Raw genomic sequence first — 17,501 nt, 5'->3', positions numbered from 1 at the left:
TGGGCATGTTGATGACGTTTCTAACACACGACAGACGCGAAACTAAAAAAACGAACACAAATATCTCTGGATGAGAAAGATGTGTCATACATGTTGAAGACGCAGACGAAGATGTCAACTTCCGCCGTGGAGATTAGACACCACGTCCTGCCTCCTGCATGCTCTGCCCAGACTCCACCCCTTGCATGAATAAATGAATGTTCCGCACAATTTCCCGTTTCCTGCTCCTGTTCTTCATATATGAAAGGAGAACATTTTCCAGAGTTCATGTCTGAATTAGAAAAATCCACAGGGGCTATCATTTATTTACGGCAACACAACATAATTAAGGTGGTTCCACGGAGAGTTTCATGGTTTCCTCCAAAAGAAACCGGCTTAGAAACACATGCACCTGATTGTGACGAAGCAGATTTCTTTGTTTCTGCTCTGATTATTTACTGCAAAGATAAATCACTCGCACTCATTTTGGGTTTTTTTTCCTTCGAGGGACAACTCGGGTCTCTGTTCAGTCAAGATGGTACCAAACCTGACAACCTCTCTGTGCCAACAAGACTTTGGAGACACTTCACACACAGTCAGCCTGACTCCTCTGCTACACTCGACTTGACTCGCTCCTCTCACTGCAACATAACCTCAACGTATCCTTTTAAACTGAAAGTTACCTGTGTGCCGTCGTATTCTGTTACCTCTGCTGCCGTATCACTTCTCAAACCCCCCCCGGCATCCACTTGAGTCTGCTTTCCTTTAGGCGATGTTACAAAACCTGAGCCTAGACGACAAACATTAATACTGAATATGTTCTAAATTATATCCTAATTCACATCGGCAAAATTAATGAGTAATTTCTACATCTGGTTTCCTGTTTGTGTTGAACAAACAACATTCTATTTAAAGTGTTGGAAGATGATTATGTTTTTTCTTTTCACTGTTGGTGGGCTACAGTTGCTGATTTTCTCCTTCTTTCAATCTTAATGCTAAGATAGCTTCGTACCTCATGACAACACTGGAGGTTAATATTAAAAAGATATATCAGTCTGACATTTGGGCTCAAATTCAGTCATATTCTTAGTAAAATAAATTAATCAGGGCAAAGGTACTTTTTCCCTTTTCATGCAAATCAACTCATCCTCCCTGAAAATCAGCACTGCAGATCATTTATCTCCTATTGTGTATGTAAACTGCAAAACAGCCAACGTGCAAGTTTCTACGAATTGTTTTGGATTCTTTTTTCATCTCCCAAAATGCATAACTCCTCAACGACGACAGGAAATAATACTGCATAATAAGAAGGGGTATATTACTGTGTTATTATTATTATTTTACTCTGTTAATTTCTTTGTCAAAATGTTTTCACATGTAAATCAATAACAATTGATTTCTTCTTTTCTTTACATTTTTCAGACTAATTTGAAAAAGCTGATCATGCTAATTTTTAGAGTTCACCAGTAGTTTTATTATTCACTGAACCGAACACTATCCACATCAGTGCATAACTCAATGTACTTTATTTTTGACAAACCTATCCATGTTTCCATTGTGACTTTCTGGTAATGACAAAAATATTTTTATATTATATGGCTGAATTAGACTGGCAACATTATATGTTAATGGGAAAATAACGAATAAATCACAGATGTTAGATAACTGCAGCCAGCACATAGATTAAAGTCCTGAATATTTGAAAAATACACATAATAGTATTTGGATTTATTGAGTAGTGTGCACGTGAGGAAAGATGTGCACACACATGGATTTTCTACCTGTAACATCTTAGAATGAGCACTGTTTTAAAGAAATTTAATATCCTTGTTGGTCTCTGTGCTCCAGTTTTTATATTTTGTTTTGGTATGTTGGTGTTTTATGTATTTCTCCCCATGTACGTAGATATTTAAATTACAGACACATTTTGCTGAGTCAGTAAAGCAGAGACAAAAGGGTCTACACCTGCTCAAAACCCTTTTTCCACCATCTGGTTGCAGATTGTTTCTCTTTTATATTTTCCTTTCAAGTGTCTGTAATAGCTGCACGGATACAGCATGCTGACTTAAAGGTGCATGCTGTGATTTTAATCTCATAGCCCTATTTGAAACGGATGTCACAATTACCTCAGGGCTGCTGTGTGCACTTTCTAGTGACACTAACCAAAGACACAAGTGGAGGGAAATGGGCGAGATCCCCTGAATAAAGAAAAATAAATTGTTGCTGAACGCTCCTTCTCTCTTGCCATTTCTCATTTAGTGTCTTCACCATTGTATTATCTCCCCTCCCCCCTCCTTCCCCACCTTCCATTTTCACCTCACCCTCACCCCGACCATCCTCCTCCTTTCTTGATTCATTTTGTTTCAGCACCTCCAACCCAACCTCTGTCTCCCTGCTGACCCCCTCCCCCCATCTCCAAAGCTCTCCGTCACTCCCGACCCTTACATCTCTCTCTCCTTCTCCGTCTCTTCAACTCCCCCTTGGCTTCACCATGACCCTCAACCTTGTCTGTCTACCTCCAAACCCCCCCCCCCCCAAGACAGACGGACTGACGCAGAGACCCTAACACCGGATGCTGGAAATTAGAGAAGGGAGGACAAGACAGCTGAGATAAGTGAAGTTAGGAAATGTCAAGAGTGACTGACAGGGGAAATCACATAGGTTGGACAGGTGGCTACGTATAGATGTGAGCAATGGGATTTATTTGCGAGGCACACACACACACACACACACACACATTCTCACAATTTTACCTCCACAAATACACACACCAATCCACAAGAGCTGTCAAAGAAAAATGGTCACACTGGGCTGCCCAGGGTAACAGCATTGTGAGCTCAGAGAATAGACAAACACACACACACACACACACACACACAGAGAGAGCACAATCCCATCACTCTCTTAATTCCTGGCTGCTTTCACTCAAATTCAACACAAAGCACAATAAACTCTAATTAAATCTCAACAGGTCATCTAATTGCTTCTTTGAAACTGAACGATTGAAAGGAAAATTGTGGATCACAACTTGTCAATGCGCAAAAAACCCACATTATTCGACTTGTATGAGGTGTTGATGTCTGCTCGGCTTTAACAGAGAGCACAGCCAGTCCCACGGCATCTGTGTAAATTGGACTAAAACGCTGGTATTTGTTTGTTTCTCGTGTGGCACATTGAAGTCAGTCAAGTCTTTTTTTGACGGATTAAACCTGTTCCGTGTTCTTAGAATTGTCACATGGGTGCAAATAAGAATTTACAAGCGGTCAAGATCTCTCGCATGAGTCATACCTCGGGGTCGTGTTGAGCCGACAGTGTAACACCACCAGCTCTATATTTCTCAGATGGGGGAGATGACTCACATCCCCTCCCATCGCTTTCTGTCCAAGCCGTGGCCCACTTTGCTCCAGCAAGACGAGTTCTCAACTTCATGTCAGAGAGTACCCTCTTTATCCCTGTCACAATACAACACCGCTCTGCTGACATGTCATTGGCTGCAGCACTTTTTTCTAATTGTGTCCCTTATCACTAGCACAGCTAAATATGTTGCCGATCATCCTCTGAAGCTCCAAAGCTCTGCAGTGTGACGCCCTGCTTTACACAGGAACAGTAAGTGAATGGGGGGGTTCTGTAAATGGATGGTTTTACTTTGATAACGGTCCAACCTCATGAACATGCACCTCCTCAGGTGAGATTTACGACAGCTTAGATCAAACTTGGAGCATTAAGCCTCACAAGAAAATAGTAGGTATATTTATGATGAAGCTGGAAGACTTCGGCAGTAATGACTACCCTGTCCATACATAGACTCAGCATCAACACCAGACTATATATAAGGATGGATACGAACACTACCATCTTGCACCCTTGGAGCCAGAGAATCGCGTGTCAGTCTCAGCTGTCAATCATGAAGTAACAACAATATGAACATTTGAACATTCATCAGTGTGATAACGACCTAAAATGACAGAAACCCAGTTTGATCGAGGAGGCAGGGTTTATGACCTATACTGCAGCCAGCCATTGGGGGGGGGAATCAAAATGAATTGGCTCAATCAGCTCAGCGCTGAATGATTTAAAAAAAGTATTTGACCTGTGTTTTGACTTATTTTGATGTATTTTAGTTTGGTCCACATCCCATCCACTAACATGGAGTAGTCCGAGATTATGACCTACACCGCAGCCAGCCACCAGGGGGGCCATAGAGTAGCTTCAGCGTCACTTTAGGGGAGCAGTCATGTCGTCCATCTTTACTTGTGGTCAACATAGAACTGTAACTGGCTGCTTGTGTTTTTCTCTACATTATTACTGACAGACAACAAACAAACAGCCATTATTCTAAAAACCCTCTGCTTCCCTTTGTGTGAAAGAAAGAACATCAACACAGGGACTGCACAGCTGTAGTCTCCTATTCAGTAAGAAGGTGAAATATTATCAACAAATGTAACACTAAGTTCTATTAATGCTCCTTAAATCAAAAAAAGGAGCATCTTCAAATGACTTGTTAGATTAAAGCAGCAAATCTTCATAACTGACAAACCAGAAAATGTGCTTTATTTTGAGATAATAAGACGCAGTGATGATCAGAACTGTTGTCAATTGCTTCCGCGCCAGTAACACGATGCCTACAGGCAATTATCCCTGACACTGTATGGACATTCCCACAGTGATCATTGTGAGAGAGTGTGGGAGAGAGAGAAGCTCCTTCAGTAAAGTAGATCTGTGCTGACGCTGAGGAGGAGCTGCGGGCCAGTCATATGATAGAAGTGAGGGGATACACGCAGTCATGCATTTCCACGCATTGGGGTTAATTTACCATGCTTGGGGTTAATTTACTGCACGTACACATATACTGTAGATACATGCAGTGTTTTGCTCTCCTTGAACAGCAGATATACATTGAAATGCACACACGTAAACTCACTGTGGGGGGTCGAATGTATTCCATTTAATGTTTGCTGTAGGTACCAGGACTCTGGTAATGCCTTTAATGCCTTTAATGGCCTCGGTGCTGCAGCCCCCTCCAGTGATCGTGTGTGTGTGTGTGTGTGTGTGTGTGTGTGTGTGTGTGTGTGTGTGTGTGTGTGTGTGTGTGTGTGTGTGTGTGTGTGTGTGTGTGTGTGTGTGTGTGTGTGTGTGTGTGTGTGTGTGTGTGTGTGTACTCGTTTTTGTTACCTCTTAGGAACATTTCCAGCATAAACACTGACCTTATGGCGACAAAAGCAAGTCCCTATGACGTAAGTCATTACATTTAAGGTAAAGACATGTTTTAAGGTAAGGTTTAGGTTAAAGTTAGGGTTCGGCCAGTGGTTACTATTGTTAAGATTAAAGTTAAGATGTGAATTGTGGTTAGCTTACGGTTATAATTAGGTATGAATTGGTCATAGTTAAGTTCAGGGATAGGCTGTTTGTGTGTGTGTGTGTGTGTGTGGGGGGGGGGGGGGGGTGTTCGCATACCCACCCCCGTGGAGTTTGTCTCTTGCCTGTTAATTTGCCTGCTGTTGTCACTGCATTTGCCACCAGTGTTTACACAGTGGGTGGTCAAATGCAGTATTATAACCAACAACTTCAGCTAAGTGTACGACAACCACATCCTGTACCGTCAATATTATCACCAATACCACAGCTGCCTCTGCTGCTATTATCACTGATCTCTGTCAAAACAAAAAAGAAGTCAACTCTGGGCATTAACATTGTTCTAAATTATTATTCTTATTGAGTGTTTTTTGCTCATTAGCTGTGGATGTCACATCTCAGACAGAGGTCAGAGTCCCTGCAGTATCATGTCGGGCCGCTGGACCTTTGCTCCCCTGTATGCAGTCAGGTCAGAGCTGTGTGACAGCTGTGGGCACCTCATGCTCCGCTGCCGGCTGGCCGCCGCTGCCCCTGGCCCTCCTCCAGACGTGCCACATTTAACCCCAAACTCGCCCCAACTGGAAATTAGCAGAGCCGTAATGATGGCAGAGTTGCAAAAGTTTTCAACTGTGGGGAAAAAGTATCTAAACGGCAAACTTGCCTTTTTGTCTGCGGTGTGCTCAAAGCTCCTTTCATTCAACTGTCAAATTATTATTAGTTTTTAATCAAGAAACAAATTAAATAGATTCCCTCAGCGGGAACAAAATAAACATTAGCATTTAGGCAAATCAAAAAGTGACAAGCAACCTGTTACTATAATGCGGTATTAGCTAAAGACATATTTCTTTACACCTTGAATATGAGAATAGATTTGTCACTATTACAAATTTTCAACTAAGGGCCACATAATCATATCATAACACCTTAGAAAGTCCCCATATTTTTTTTCAATTCCACTGCACATCATCATCGAGTTCATCCTAGTGTAGGCCCGGAATTGTCAGAGGTGTAAAAGTGGAGCTTTTAGGGGCCGACAAGAACAGCGCTAAGAGTCAAAACTCCTGCACACACTGTACCACACCTCTGATGGATGGAGGGTACAATATATGACAGGATTTGTGCTTCATCTCCCTCACAGATTACACCCTGAGTGTAACACAGGCCCCCGCAGAGAGAAAAAGGGGAGGAAGAAGAGGGGAGAAAAGACTGTTCTGTGCATATGTGTCTGCACATGTTTGCTCTGTAAGAGACACCTTGATGGAGGAGGGAGTCCACAGAGGACGTTACTTCTCCAAACTCACCTTTGGTCTGTCTTCCTCTGTCTCTCCCTCCCGTCTGTCGCAACGCACCGATCTCTCCATCACGTCCCAGTGTGAGTCAGCACCCCGCTGATCAAACACTGTCTACAGTCCTTTCCTCTCCTCCACTTCCATCTGCCTCTCTCTCTGACAGACAGTCGGAGGCAGCCACACACAAACACATCCCCCCTAAAAACGCTCCCCTGAGGAACCAACCCTGTATTCTTGAAAAGTGAGAAGCTCCCTCCAGGAGAAGACTTAAAAAGGAGAGTAGAGAATAACAAGCAAGAAAGAAAATAACAAGATAAGATCACAAACACATCTCTCTCTATCTTCTCTTCCGCACTTCTCTCCTCAAGCAGCAGTGCATTGCTCGCAGCGAGGACACCAGGAGACAACAGGGCATATTTTTTCCCTTTTACCGCTCCACTTATTTCTCCCTTTATGATATCTCTTCTTTTTTTCCCTCCTCACTTTTTCTGCTTACTCGACTGTCCCTAAATCCTCGAGAAGCTCGAAAAGCACAAAAAGTCGCAGTTTTGCTCGCAACTGACCGTAACTCCACCTAAATTTGAAAAGAAGTACTTTTCTCCAAAGTCAAGCTTCCCTGGTTTCCTTGCCGACTGGAGGTGTTAAAAATCTCCACTGAATACTCCGGTATACAGACAGCAGTACAGATTACTGATCAGGGCTGAATGGAGAACACTCATTCTCATTACCTCGGCCGCCTGTGAGACGTAGACGCAGCTAAACAATAACTAATATGATTATGTTTCATGGGAGCATGAGATGAGATCCAGTGGCGATATACCGGCGCTGCTGCCGTCATCAGGGTAAACAGCGGGAGGAGAAGATAAAGAGGGTTGTGTCTGGGTGATCATGGTTTCTCACTTGTTAATGAGTAAATTCTCTGGAGCACACATAGGAGTGTGAGTTATGTAACTTGCATCACCTCTGCAGTGTGAGTGTGAATTTAAATTATTTGCAGTCAAGGCAGTTTTTGTGTATTTGAAAGCTACCAACCAATTTTAATGCAGTTGATAATTTGAGCTACAGCATCACAGAAAAACCAGTAAACTTACAAGTCCGAAATTGGGTCCCTACTTTACCCAGAGTTTGCCTTTTAATACATGCACCACATAGCGGAATGTTCTCTGCAAAGACGCGTTCCTAACAGCAACAGCGGGAGCAGCCGGCTGCAGCAGGCAGGAAGTAACATATCAATTCCGCTGCAGAGATCACGTGATTGTTTTTTGTAACACACAGACACTGATTTCAGCTCTTATCGCCACAAACTCTCTTGACATCTTCATCGGTGTCTTCTCCCTTTGTGACACCGCTTTTTCACCAGGAGATATTCGTTTTTCTGTCGCTGTGAATCCAGCGGGGGAACTCCTGCTGTGTTCTCACATCAGATTCTGCGGACTTTCTGCGAACTTTATACTAGGGTGCCAGGTGGAGAAAGTCTGCAGAAATTGCGGAGCCTCTCATTTGGACATTTGCATTCACACATGCACCTCCTCCGGAGAAAGTGTCGGAGGATCTCCGCAGTTCTGAAAGCAGCTAAAGTCAACTACTCTACTTGACACAGATCACATGCCATTAGTTTAAATGCAGAAATTGACCCCACTCTGAGAACCCCTGCTATAGAGAAGCACTATATGAATACAGACTGTTTACCGTATCCACTACAGACTTAGGAAATACTCTTCCTGTAAGTATACATCATGCTGATTCATGTTTTGACTGATTTATGACTAAACATTTTTCCTCTTGTCCGTTTCCCCCTGTTGCTCTGGAACCTCAGTCTACTGCTCATGTGGCCTGGACTGTAAACAGTGACTTATCACCAGTTCTCCAGACGTGTGCATAGCCTGCTCTTGCAGCATCTTCAGGCTGAATGAATTAATTGAGGGTATGAATGTATAATTACCAATACAGAGTAGTAATGGCAATTCATTTGCACACAAATTATCAAATAGCGTTTACAGACCATTTTTTTTATATTTTTACTCAGAACTTGAAAATGTATTTGAACATTGGGAAACAAACTGAAATGTAATGCCACTTGCTGTTATTAGGAAATGGTTTCTGGAGGCTGACCTGTAAGAGTCAACTTTTAGTATAATGAACAAAGCTGGCTCATGGGGTGAAGAGAGAAAAAAAAAATATATATATATATATATATATATATAACCGCCACTGAGTCTCTTCCTCTCTCTTGGTATCAATATTGCAAGCTTGCGAGCGGGCGCATGCATGTCACCATCAGTGATGCCTGGCAACAATGCCTTCAGGAGCTCCTGCATTATTCAGAGGGCCCAACAAACACTGGGGCGCTGCCATTATCTATTTAAATCTGAGCAAAGGCATGTCCCACTGAAAGCGGGCACTCGCACCGCCACCTGCCCCGCTTACATGAGATGGAGAGGCGGGGGACCGCTCGATGTAAAAGAGGAAGGAAAACATGCAGAGTGATGGGGAGGGGGAGATGTTATCTCTCGGAGGGGAGGGGGGGGGGCAGAGAGCTAGAGGTCGCAGAGAGATGAGGACGGAGGAGGGGGCGGAATTTGGCGTGACAGCTATTAGAGTAAGGCACGGTGGTTAGATAAATGTGGTGAAATAAAAACAGGAGACAAAGTCTACAAAATGGAGGCATGGAGGAGAAGCAATGGAGGCATATAACAAGAGGGCATTAGGGAAATAGATTGGGAGTGGGGGGGTTGAGGTGATGAGGGGAGAGGAAGCAAGGAGGAAGCGTGAAAAGGGAGGTATGCAAAGGGGTGCGAGGAATAAAAGAGTGGGAAGACGGAATAGAAGGCAGGAAGGGGAGCAGAAAAGAAGACGAGGGAAGGAATAAGTAACTAAAGTGAAGGGAAAAAGAAGGAAAGGAATGAACGCATAAAACAAAAACGGTGCACCTTGAGGAGAGAGCGGGTGGCAGAGGAAATGAAAAGCCGCCACATGACGTAGCATTTAAAGACTTCTCCCTCTCTATCGTTTCACATCGCTCTCTCCATCGCACCTCACGCTCCCCTATTACCCATTCATTCATCGAACGACTGCCATTCCTTCATCCTGAGTCATCGATATGATTGCTCATCTGCTCCATTAGGCCATCATCCCACTGTCCGTTATTCCTGCTCTCCCCCCCCTTTTCTCCTCCCCCCGCCTCTCAATCCCCTCATCATCCTCAGGTACAGTAGAACACATCCCTCTTACCGGGCCGGCCTGCAGGGGAAAGCCGCACTTAAATCATAAAAAAGAAAAAAACACCCGGCCTAACAAGTCATTTAATCATCAAGCATCAAGTCTGCTAATGTCAGTCCCATTTGCTTGCCACTGGGGAGAGATCATTTCATATCCGATCAATCAACTGGTTTCAAGGATTTTCCATGAATCAAGCAACATGTTCTCAAGTGAGCGATCTGTCTTATTTGGCCTTGTTTTTTGACAGCCCTGCTTTTTCTCTTTAGCTTTTGGTTTCATCAAAACTCAAAAAAATATAGCAGTGAAGGTGAGAGGGATGGATTAAAAAGTGTGTTTATACGTTATCTTAGCACACCCTGCTAATTGGCTTACCGCCTATCGCCGTAACCTAGAAGTGCTTTCAAAGCCAAGGAGCTGCATTAGCACTTTGTGGTACTGCAGGTTCTCCCGGTCTAAGCGGGAACATCGAGGGTGTGAGAACCGCTAGGTGCTAGAATCTAAATTTGACTGATTACGCGATATTTAGTGTGATATCATCATTATCGGTATCTTGCAATCATGAGCAGATTTTGTCAAGCAAATCAGATGGGACGGTGTGAGAAATCTGAAGCGTAAGAGATACACAGACATTATTTTATTATCAATATTATTATTTTCAGAGTAATTAAACACTGAAGTAAAGAAGCTAGTGGAGCTGAGACTATATTGCAAACTGAGTTTTCAGGTAACTGCAACTCAAAGGCCAGTCGTCATTTCGGCAAAAAATAAAAGGATAGGATTAACCCTTGAGATCTCCTTTTTCTGAGCAGGTCCCAACATGTATCACAATCACAAATAAATACAGTTATCACAGCAGCAACGTACAGACAGGCAAGAGGAAAAGAAATGCTGCCTGAAATCGAAAAATACTGTTCAAAGAATGAATTAACTTTGCCGTTATCGTTGTAAACTGCAGATGTGCTGGATGAAGGAGCACATCTGGAGTTACTGCATTCACACGACCTCTAGGGGCCGACGTGTTTGTGATTACTGCTCTGTAATCCTGTTACGATAACACACTGATTTTAGTGCTCACTAAGAGCCATAACTCAATGAAGTCATCTCATCTCTGTCTTGATAAATACGAGTAGTTTTATGGCATTTTCTTCGTTGGCTTCCATCAACACACTCATGCAGAAAGAATGTGTATTTCACAATTGGGTTCCAACTGCTTATATTATTTCCCCTGCACACAATCGTCATGGGAACTGTACAGAATGTGTGTATCCCCCTTGACAATTCCTATAGTATATATAAAGAAATACACTGTATAGCAATGAGGAGCAGTGCAAACACACATCTCCTGGGCAGCATTTTTCAAGCACATAACACAGCAGGAATGTTGGATGTTGGAGTTATACTGCTGTGGTACACATAAACACACACACACACACACATGAATGGAGTCAAACATATTTTTCATATCTGTAGGACTCCCTAATGCTCCTCATGTAATGAATGGCTGTGAGTCATGGTCTTCAATCATGAAATCTATCAATTCATCTTTGATATATGAATGAACATACGCTAATCTGTTTCCTATCCGGAAGCACTTGAGGCACAGTCCTCAAACTAGATTCTCTCGTGGTCTGTGTTTTTTTTTTCTGTCTCTCTGATTTTTTCATGAATTGCTCTGTGATCATTCTGCCGCAGTTCTCCATGCAGCCCATAATCATGGCAGCGCTCGCTCACTTACTCTGTCAGTCAGAGAGGAGTGTAGAGGGCCAGCTGACACCCAACACCCACCCATCCTCCGCTTCCCCTCGCAAACACACACACACACACACACACACACACACACACTTCAACAAACAGACAAATAAACACTCACGCGCAGGCGGCCAAAGGCAAACAGAAAACCCTGGCGTACAAAGACACGCACGCAGAAAGGCCAACTCGCCTGGCTATGGATGGGCAATGGACTTGGGCTCGGGGCTTGCTAGGGTGGAAAGGGGAACAATTTCATGCCCAAGTGCATCAGAGAAGAGTACACTGGGAACACGAGCAAACATTTTTCCACCCAGATAGGTTACAGCAATTACCCCCGCCTCTTTAACCTCACCGCTCGCCTGCAAGCTCTGTTTCAGGTCACATCCACGAGACAACGCCGACACAAAGTTTGTATTGGAGGGCTATGGGGGGGGGGGGTTGGATGGGTATCTTTCTCTCTATTACATCATTTGTGAGCATGACGGGGCGTCTCTGGGTCTACTGTGTGCGCACACTAAATGTATGACACTGCGTTGACCAGTTCTCCTGTAATAACAGAAGCGGGTGTGATTAAATACCCATCACGTTTTGAGAGCAATGTGTCAAAACACAGTGCCAACTCTCCAGTGAAACTCATGGCTCCATCATGGCAACACTGGAGGTACATGCGCATGAATATAAATGAGGGGCTGTGATGACGATTAGAGTGGGAAGGATATGAGCGAACATCCGTGTGTGTGTGTGTGGGGGGGCACTTTTGCTCCCTCAAACCCAGATTAACAATACAGGCCTCACATTTTTTATTAGAGTTTGTCTTGTTGCCAACACGCCGCGCTTGCCAAAAGACAGTGGGGACGAGTGGGCCCTTCAGACTCAGGAGTAAAGATTAGCATTGATATTAGTACAAACACACTTAGAGAATGTCAGCTTCAACCCCAGCTTTAACCTTAAATATTATATCGACCACACTGACATTAATTATACTGAAGGTTGCGTAATATCTTCAAGAAGCCAATTTTCTCACTAAGGGTGTGAATTTAATGAAATAAAACCAAAGCAGACGAAGAAGAAAAATCTAAACTTTTTGTACCTATTAAGAGTCGAGTTGCAGAAATGCTCGATCCTTCATTTCTCCCAAAGGCATCTTTATGTTACAGCCTAACAGATCTCTAAAATCTGATTCTGCATGGGATTGTATGTAATCTGTGGGCGAGGGAGAGGACTTGGGGGGCCTTCTGGTTCCTGTTTCTAGTTTGACCAATCACGGTCGAGCAGGCGGCTGTCTGCAGGTAACCAGTCCATGTGGAGAACAAATGAGGCGGGAGACAATGACTATGCATGGGGCTTTTTAATCAATCTCCATTCATATGCAGATTGCTATAGTAACAGATAGTTAAATTGATGGCGTGCCCTACACTGTGCATATCCAATAACAATTATTTCTTGAAAAGTTATTTATTATATTTATTACAACCTGTCGCAGAGGGTGAAAATGTTTGACTCACAAAATTAAACTTTTCTGTAATTTGACATAATGATGTGACTCATTCCGCTTGTATAACTGAGAGAAGTAATGCGACTGCTTCCTTATGCCACTGCACACGCATTGTGTGCACGAGCAGCATTTGTCTACATGGAGCTCCAGGGTGGTAGATTTGTCAATTACAGCAACATTTAGCTAATACTGAATCCACTCCAATATTAGGAGAAAAATCAAACTACTGCAGCGTCTAATCATCTCATCTCTGCCGGCCATTGTTTCATAATGACAGCAAATCCCTCTGCCTCCTTCTGTTTGGCTCCATTAGGAAGATACAGTCAGAGGACAGGAAACATTTTAAATGACTAATGTTAGAACGACTGATTAACTCAAAGGTATATTGTTATTGTTAATTAGCGCAGGGATATTAGCAACTGAGTTGAATCAGACCATGAATCAGTCATGGTAACCCCCTCAGAGCCTGAGCGGAATATTACCCTGGTGTTACACTACAACAAATCCTGCGTCCTGATTATTCAGCCGGAGAAACGTGCCTTTCATCGCTCCACTCCACATCTGATCCTCCCAGCTGACTTTCTCGCTGTCGTTTTTTTTTTAATCGTGCTTTGATTTGTTGAACTCTTTGCGTTTACAATTGGAGGTTTGATGATATGGCTGCAAACGAAACTCTTCCCACATACATAAAAGTTGACTGGTTGATGTCCCGATCGAGCAGACGTCCTCTTTAATCTGCACCGCAATCAAACATGCAGATGACGGAACGTGGCGTGCTTGCATTGTGCCTGCGCGGCCGGCGACCAGCTGCTTGTGTCTGTGAGAGCCCAATTAACCCCCCCCCCCCGCGCCGAAACTGAATGCTCTTTATTGATATGCAATAAGCAAAATGGCCTCTTTATGGCTCAACACTCAGCATGGTTTATACAAGTCGTGGCTGAAAGGGGAAGCGAGGGAGAGGAGCAGGTGGAGCTGGATGCTGTCTCTGTACCTGAACATGTGTGTGTACTCGTGCTCACTTCCTCAAATTGTTCTCACAAGCACCTACCTTGTTTGGTACAGACCCTCGGACTTTAGTGTTTAGCACAAACCAAAATAAAAGTTGTTAAAGGTGCAGCTGACCACTGTCCAAACCAAGGGACCAGAAGTTAGTCCGACCAAAAGAAGTGGCTTCAGTCCAGATCAAATTGAACCGTGCTTTTCGATAGTTAGCACTTTCAGACCAATTGCACGAACAATAGAAGATGAAAAAGACGTGAAAGCAGCTCGCAGGATGGCTTGTGGTTTTCACTTCAACGAGGACGTTCATTTTGCTGGTAGTAATACCATTATGATATTACATTGGCAACAAAATTAAGGGAGTGAACCGGTTCATACATTTTTCACATTCAAATGGACAACTACTTTTTTCCTACGCATTTTATTTTTCAAGTTAAGGTATACAGTAGCCTTAACACGCCGATGTCAGACGCACACCCGTCTACAAACCAATCAATGTCAGATGAATGTCTCTGTTGCCTTTCGGTGTCCTATCATGAGTCGTAAAGGTGTTGCTTTTCCCACTTCCTCGTATAGCTCATTCCCCTGACAGGACACAGTGTGCAGGAACCTCAAATAGACGCTGAGATGATGGCTTCATCTTCATGCACCATCATAACGGAGCAATCACTACCAAGCCTCTTATGTGACGTGGAAAAGATGTTGAGGTGATGAGTCACCAGAACGAGTCTTGGACAATTCAACCCTGCACACTGCAAGAAATGTCCGTCCCACATCACTTGTTTTTGTGTAAAATATGATATATATGTAATATTTATGTCTACCATGAAAGCAATAGAAGTGGCCAGCGTTGAAAAGTGTGGACACTTGCCTCAGCTGTGAAAGACTGACAGGCGAAGTGGATGGTTCCAGGAAATTTGAGTAATTAATTATCACCTATTTCACACTGTGCCTAAAAATAGTAACATGCTTGGAAAACAGCATACGACTTTCCCATTTTCACCTTTTGTGCCCTTGTGATGTGGTTTAAACTAAAATGATGTCGTAATGTGATCAAAGACACACCATGAGTAGACTTATCCTCGAGGCCAAGCATCTTGAATTCTTAATGTGGCGTATGAGCTGGTGAATGAACAGGAGAAGGAATTTGTAGTTGATTTATGAACTTTATTTCTGTTAGAATTTAAAGGAAATTATATAAATACTGTAATTTCTGCAGCCTTAATGACATATACTGTATTATACTGTAACAGGGCACTGTAATTATCTTAAAAACCCAATAATTCCACTATAACAGTACTTAAGTTTCCTAGTAAGGGAACATATTTGTGCAGCGTGTCCGGCTGCATGACAGAACCAGTTGTTTTATCAAAACATATTTCATATTTGACACAAAAGTGCAATTTATATACAAGCAGGACACACTTGACAGGGAACCAAGAGCATGGAGGAAGGATGTGGCACATTTATTCACGATACAATACAAATATCATCTTGTCGTTTTAATCATTTCCGGGGGAGAAAGGGTTTGAGTGTTCAGAGCCAACTTTCTATTTACAAAGCTGCGGCACTACTGTAGCTTTAATAATTTACTATACTGCCACTCAAAACTTCAGTATGTGGTCAACCAGTCAACACTCTTACTTTGTTAGTATGTGAGACAGGGCTCGGGATATTTTCCTGAACTCTTCCTGCCGGCCACTTGTAATATGTCCATAAAATGTCCGAGTGAGCCCATGTGAGAATACAGCAAGAAAATGTCTGGATTCTGAATTCAAGGCGACCGATTGGGTCTGTTGATGATGACGTCTATAGAACATGACGGACGTGAAACTGGAAGAATACAAATATCAGCGGATGAAAAAGAGATGCACACAGACGACACTGACAAGAATGTACATCTGGAAAGACAGGTTTTTGGCAATGGGGGCCAATGCCGAAATTCTAAAACAAGTTGCAGGAACAGCAGGAGATTCACTGGAGTTTATACGTCACGCTCTACCCAGGAGCCACTCCTCCACCTGAATTTCCCAGAAACTTTCCATGTTGTTTTGAGCCCGTCTGACCCGGACAATCTCCTTGTGTGTTCTTCATATGTTAAAGTCAAACTTGTTCACGTCAGAAAACAGCTTTAGCGAACTAAGCACTTGCTAAGGGCCCATGTGACCATTAGAGAGCCTCAAAGAGCCCTCAAGCTTAATTTCCTGCTGCCTCTACCATAGCAACACAGCCAACGACTGCAATCGGTAATGGGTGTGTGGTATAACTCTTTTACAACATATCAGCAGGTATATGTGGGTTTGTAAAACGTAAAGCCACTAGAAAAAAAGGGCGAATGACTCCTTTCTTATTGCCGGTAGAGGAGTTTGGCTTTCAGTTTGTTCCCGTGGTGCGTCATGCGTCACGAGCGCACCGATAACTAAGGAGCTCTCTCACCTTGCTGCAAAATTAGCGCGTTCACCCATGTCACATTGAAATCCCTTCCATAGGAGCCAGAGCCAATTACAGCCCATGTCTACTGCAGTCATTTGACCTAGGAGTGAATTTCGATTGAATCCGAATTGAGTTACAGACAAAAGCCAGATGTTAGCGGGTGTTTGTGGGGTTTTTTGACCACTGGAAAAGGGGCTTTAGATATACAGTAGGAGGGGCCGGGGGGCTCCAAAATCTAATTCTGCTCTGGACCCCATAAAAGCTTGGGCCGGACCTGAACTGATGCCATAAGATAATAGAGGGGCTGTACTGCAGCGGATGGGACACAAGAGCAGGGGCAGTCACAGACAACTCATCACCTAAAACCCAGTTATTAAGAAGGAGAATGGTCACCATCTTTCATGTGTGCGCTACAGAGGCACAGACAGTCGAGTGTGCACCGGTACAGGATGATAGATGTGCAGCATCCCAACAACCCTGGGGCCGGGACTCGGTGTGGTCCTCGGGAATCATCTCCACCTCTGTCCCAGGGGCCACACTCGCTGTGCGCGGTCCTGTTGTGATTAATTCAACCGCTGTGCACCTCGGCTTTCGCAGTGTAAACGCGATACTCCTGCATGCGCCGCGCATTCCTCTGCGGGACACACGCTCACACATTTAACGCACACACACACACACACACACACACACACACACACACACACACACACACACACACACACACATAAACACCACACAAATGGACAGGCGCGCTTTCGCGGTCAACGAACATTTACGCACGAATGCAACTCGACGATCACCAACATCTCCGGGTCGTTTCCATGTGTGTTTTTTTTTTTTAATTGCCAGCCACAGACAATTTGGTGTGTGTTAGTGTGCCTGTGAGGAGGAGGAGGGAGGGGGGGAGGAGGAGGAGGGAGGATGGTGGGGGGGGGGGTCCTGCGTTCACGAATGGCGCAACTTCTCCTATTTATTTTTTCTCCCCC

At 43.7% G+C, this 17,501-nt stretch overlaps 1 protein-coding gene across 3 annotated transcripts in view; it reads right to left on the bottom strand.

The window, feature by feature from the left end:
- dlgap3 (discs, large (Drosophila) homolog-associated protein 3) overlaps positions 1–17,501 on the bottom strand; it is a 116,730-nt gene that overhangs the window by 98,733 nt on the left and 496 nt on the right. The gene's annotated exons all lie outside the window — the stretch shown is intronic.

The sequence above is a fragment of the Hippoglossus hippoglossus genome, chromosome 11, assembly GCF_009819705.1.
Source record: "Hippoglossus hippoglossus isolate fHipHip1 chromosome 11, fHipHip1.pri, whole genome shotgun sequence".
Lineage (NCBI taxonomy): Eukaryota > Metazoa > Chordata > Actinopteri > Pleuronectiformes > Pleuronectidae > Hippoglossus > Hippoglossus hippoglossus.
The sequence above is the reverse complement of the archived record's forward strand: the minus strand, read 5'-3'. Positions and strand labels throughout refer to the sequence as shown.